This window comes from Egretta garzetta, unplaced genomic scaffold (genome assembly GCF_000687185.1).
Source record: "Egretta garzetta isolate BGI_Z169 unplaced genomic scaffold, ASM68718v1 scaffold213, whole genome shotgun sequence".
Classification (NCBI taxonomy): domain Eukaryota; kingdom Metazoa; phylum Chordata; class Aves; order Pelecaniformes; family Ardeidae; genus Egretta; species Egretta garzetta.
In genome coordinates, this window is record NW_009259242.1 from 2,342,427 (window position 1) to 2,348,426 (window position 6,000).

A 6,000-nucleotide genomic window follows, 5' to 3' on the forward strand; every position below is an offset into this window, starting at 1 on the left:
CCCTCTGCTAAACCATGGAACAGCCTTGACACCCCTCAAATGTTCTCCTGAACTCCATGAAGGAGTCAGAAGTGTGATCACAGCACAATGCTTTCTTTAATAGCCTGATAGCTGAACAGATCGCACAAATCAGAATTTATTTGGCCTGGGGTATTGGAGGAGGAGACCTGAAAAGCCACTGTTCACACCATACCCATTTTGTGACTAGAAAGAAATTTGCAGGACAGTTAGCCCATAGCAGTTTTCATTGGTAAATACATCACTTAGGGCACCTGAATGCAAGAAGCAGATTTAAAAAAAATATATACTGGGAAAGTTAAGTACTAAAACAACACTCATGGTGCAGCACAGTGATTTACTCATTTTTATTATTTAAATTGTGAAGTTTTAGTTTGATAGAAAGAATAATAAATATCTAGCTAGAGTTTTTTAGATCTGGCTGATAAAAATGAAACTGAAGAGTTGTCCCAACTCATCAGAAAAGCAAGTTCATAAAATCTGTTCAATACTCAAAATGAATTAACCAATTCTCATCTCAAAGCTGCATGACAAAAGAAATGGAGATCCATACCACCAAATATTTATGCTCTTAAACACAGCACACCTCTAAATGAAGCTTTTCAGACACTCACAGAGTTTTCTACAATGGTTAGGCACAGATCTTCAGCTTGTCCGTAACCTCTAGACAGTGTTAAGGCATCTTAGAAAGCTTGGCCTGTTGTCATAAAAAGGGAATGATAACTGAAGCTGCAAAACAGGAGATAGTTTGCACGCACAGCTGGTCCCTTCTCCCTCCACATCTCGTTATGCACTAAAATAACAGAGAAATAGAATAGCAACGGGGGGGTTTCCATAAAAATACTTCTGTAAAGTTGCCACACATTTGCTCAGAAGGTTTATCCAAGACCTGGCAAAGCCTTTATGAACTAGCACATTTTAGAGTTGATGGACATTTGGGATTATCTCCCCCTTAGTTCTTCCCCCTTCTCTGGATTCATTTGTTTAATACTTCCAAGTCAAGTTGAAAAGGAAGAAGTGTGAAAGCGATTAGACAAAAAGAACTGCTACTGAGAAGGTCTTACAAAGATAAGCCTTATCAAACTTCACAGCAGTTACAAACAAGAGAAGGAATGTGAGAATCACTTTCATTTACCACCAAAATATGTTTATTTATGTGTTCAACCCCAAACATTACACAAGAGTATTAGGAAAGAAAGTAAAGCCCCTCTGGGCAACAGAAATGACAGATACATATTAAGCAAGCAGAATGGAAATACCCAGCTTGGAAGGCATCCAGAGCAGAAATCTTCACCTTGCATCAGGTACTTTGGGGCAGGGAGACAGGAACAAGAGGCAGGAGGTGACCGGCAGGCAGGGAGCAGGGAGTATGGGAATGCTATCAGAATCCTGTGACTTGGTTGTGAGATTATGATTCCCAGCCTCAGCAAGAAGATGGTCTCAGAAACCTGGCCAAGCCCCACACAGGCAGGTTCTTGATAGTCATAAGCTTCAGGAGAGAAGGCAACACAACATACTGCAATTACAAGCCAAGAGACAGCACCAAACCCAGATGATGACTTTCACTGTCTGCTTATAGTATCACATGTTAAGCAGTAATTCCTAATCAAGCTACCACAATCACAAGTGTGTAAGCATGACTTATCTCCCTTCCTCTCAAAGCAGCCTTATTCTTTAGCCTGTCTGGGCTCATAAAAGATATTGTTATTTCCTCAATCTTAATCCTGTCTTCCAGTGAAACAAAATTATTTTTGCAGCTCTCTATTCAATTTCTGATCAGAACTTCATTGCAGCTCATGACAGGCTGCATTTACATTTCAGTCCTCTGTCAACTGCTTTGAAATTCCCAGTATCAAAGGAGATAGTAGCTTGGTCTGTGCATATATTTTTGCAGTCCTATTTTACAACTGAAGTATAATTTAAAACAAAACACATTAAATCCAGAGTAAGATCTTGAGTCTTACAGCTCCCAGTCCTCTTCACAAGCTACTAAAACCCAATCTAGCAATCTTTAGGACTCAAACAGGTCCTTTAGAAGAGCACCCCAATTCCTGAATATGCATTTTCATACTGTTAAAGAGATTCTCTTTAAAGGTTGACCATCCCATCTTCTCACAGCTTTAGGATTGACAGGGTAAGTGGTCCAGGACACGCAATACGTTCACAGCACTAAGGGACATTCTTCTGCAATGTTCCTGTCATCCAACACCAGTGGGGTCAGAGAGCATAACTGTTTATAAACCACAGAGACACGAGATAATGAATATTAAAGCCCAGTTCATACGACGATTAATTTGCACTACCCTCCTGGACTTTATGGGGAAAACACAACTGTTTACTATGTTTTATTGATCTTCTGTTATCCTTTGTCCATCAGTTGTCTTGTCTTTTAGAACACTAACTTAACCACTGTGGTACATATCGATTTGGACTTTGCACAGCAGGATAACACACCTTGCTGTTCAGAAAGGAGAGAGTTAAAAAAATAGGAGAGAAAGACACTGAACAGAGCTAGGAATTTTGAGGAGCAGGAAGGCAAGACAGGCAAGATCAGAAAATACACCCTTTTCAACCATTATATTCTCACATCTCTAAAGACGCTAGCAATCAGCTTCATCAGAGACAATAGCTCCGAGTACCCCGAGAATAAAGACAACCGGTAAATAACCCGACACCTTAGAACTCCTCTCCTCACAGGGGGTGAAGCAGGAAGAAGAAACACCTGCAAAACTTACAGGGACTACTGCACATTGCAGATATTCCAGCCACTCTAACCTACTCAGTTGTCAAAACTTGCTCCTCTGCTCTCTATCTCCAAGGATTTCCAACAGGAGGAGAACCGGCCTTGGCGAACACAGGAAGTTTTTAAGCAACTTCTCGCAGATACCTTAATTGAGCAATTTCAACTTAAGGCACTTGCTTTTTATTTTCTAGAGATACTGGTCATCAAGGACTCCATTAAAGAAAATGGTGATGCATCTGTTAATCAGCTCTTAAAAGGGATACCTCCGTAGCCCTGGGGATCCAAAATAATTCATTACTGTAACAGCCCTGCTCCACAGCAAGAAACTACAGAGAAGGCAGACAGCACAGGAACAACGATACAGGCACATAACTGCATTACAGAACTGGAAGTCTTACACTACACTGGGCATATTGTTACTGGGCTTGCCAGAGAGGCGCGATTTTGCTCTGTAAGCATACTCAAAACTCGTAAAACTAAGTTAATGTACGGCAGCCTTCAGTGCAAAATTACTCCAGGAAAGAACTTGTGTGAAAGAACCTAAATATTACCTTAAAAGACTTAAAATTTCATTTGCCAAGCAAGTAGGTACTTTCAGACATAAACTATGCAAAGCTTCACCCAAATCCAAGCAACTCCATTCACTTCCAGTTCTTCCGAAGATGATGATACACAAGTGCTAACTCTCCAGGAGGTTAAATCTCAGTCCTTGCAATGCTCCTGAGTGCTCCGAACAGGCACACACAGAGGCTAAGGCCAGTGGGTGAAGTTACATGTTCCTAGCCAACGTGCAATCTTCATGTGTGTTGCTTCAGGCTGGAAATGGGTTCTTGACCGATAATTATTAACTTTCTGCCTTCAAACCTCTGGGCTTGTCACTTTAACAGAAGCTTAAAAAAAAAAAAAAAGTTAAAACTGCCCAAAACAGATAATTCACAATTCTGACAAGAACAGTAGGTCATCTATTTTTATGACACAACAATTGGGATTCTGTCCCACACATCCAGAAAGATGCTGAATTCAACCACTTGTAGTACAGAAAAAAAACCCCAAAACCTTTACTTTGTCGATCTGAACTATTTACCACAATCCTCTACAATAATGAAATGAGCGGTATACTTTTTTTAAAAAAAAAAAAAATAAGCAATCAACAACAGCTTTATACATACCATAATGATATGCATCAGTACACTGAAGGAATAAACACAGAATGGGGAATACTAACTGATAATCCTGAGGCTTTCACTATTTACCATAGTGCCTCTGAAGGCCTTACATCTCGGCCTTACACTAGAGAGAGATTTCTGAGGGACAGACAACACTGTACTTCACAGTTTTGCCTTTGCTCCCCAAGTGTTAAATACTCCTTTTCCTCAAGCTATCTATGTATGTGTTACTCAGCTGAATTTAGAAAAATTGCTCCCAGATTGCACGTATCTTCAAATTTGCAGTTTCCATTCCAGTCTGCAATAAGAAAAAGACTTTGCAAATACAAGCTCATTTCTGTATTCCAGATCCTTTTCCAGTAAGCCTAATGAAGATGCTGCCTCCCCTACAGACCTGATGAAGAGGCACGAAGCAACAATAGAAAATACTTAAGACAACTGTCTCCATGTTACAAATTTCACCAATTTCTTAAAAACACAACATCCAGACAGGAAATAGCATATCTGAGACAGCAAGAGCCATCAATGAAAAGATTCCAAGCATGAAGCAGCCTGGCAGATCTGGAGTTGTTGCATTGTTTCCCACCAGTTGAGTCTCAGAAGAGTTCTCCAGAGGACCTCTTTAAAAAAATAATATTAAAACCCCATATTCCTGCCTAACCTAGTTGAACAACCTAATTTTTCCTCTTCTCCTTCATATCCCTTCCCTCCCTCAACACTAATGCTTAATTCCACAGCATATACAGTTGTTTGCTTATTTCTTACAGCACGGATCCAGCCTTCCACTGGGAAGAAATAGCACAAGATGTTCATGCTGTCTCGTCAGGATGGTTTGAAAACTATGAATATGCACCACTCTGCTCGCTTCAACAGTTTGCTATAGTCCTTTCTCCCACCACACAGAGCAATTCAGAGCAACACCAGCATTAAAGGACTTGTATACGGCATACTAACAGACAAATCTCCATCATAAAACTAAAAGGAGATGAAGATGGAACTAAGGTAATTAAATATCCTGTTTTAACAGTATAATATACCAGAAAGCACATATCTGGTACACACAGAACACACAGCATTTTCTGTCTTCAAAGTACACCGCTAAAAATCAAAACTAAAAGCCCATACAAGATCTTTCTTTACAGAATACATACTCCTCAAAGAGCTGATTAACATGGTTTCTGTAAATCGACAGACAGGACACCTGAGCAGACACCTACAGACCCAAACGCCTATGTCAAGGCATCACACGTACAGAATGAAGGCTAATGCTATGTTAGAACAACATAGTTCAACAGAATTAGTTCACATGAGTACTACATTTTTCATATGAAGACTTCTTTTGCACTACATGACATTGTGAGTTACAGACGGGCTCGATGATCTTAAAGGTCTTTTCCAACCAAATGATTCTATGGTTCTATGAAAGTCATTGTCATCTAAAACTGCAAACTATGTTTTTTTAACAAAACTTTGGTGAGCTATAGCCATAAAAGCTGCAGATGTTATCACAGGGCAAGAAAGAAGAGATTACTCAGTGGGAGCCTTCACATCAACTTAGCTTTGTAAAACTCAGAAAGAGGTTAAAATAGTTGAAAAACACTAATAATCAAAAAAGCACTTGGAATAAAAGTTTCTTCTGCACACAAAAAGCAGTGGAGAAGAGAATTAGACTGCAGGAGTAAAGTCGAATAAAAATCAATAAAGCTACTAAACTGCTCTCCAACAAATTCTCTTTTAAGTCTCTCCTCTGTCACAATGCCTTAAAAAAGCTTAATAATTGTATTATTAATGCACTGAAATCACTGCCTGTTCATATTATCTCACTGCTTCCTTCATTTAGGCATCTGTTGCCTCTCGAAATATAAGCTCTTTAGAGAAGAGAGCATCTTTTTCGACCATTGTACAGCACATCGGAAAATGGAAAGCTTTTCATGAATAGGGTTCCTAGACGTCACATGCCACCGCAAGTAAGTTGATGTTTTCTCCAGAAACATAAGTGAGAGCTTAAAATACAGTAAACAACTTATTTGCTTATTCCCTGGAATTTTAAAATCTGGCAAAGTTTTTTCCCTA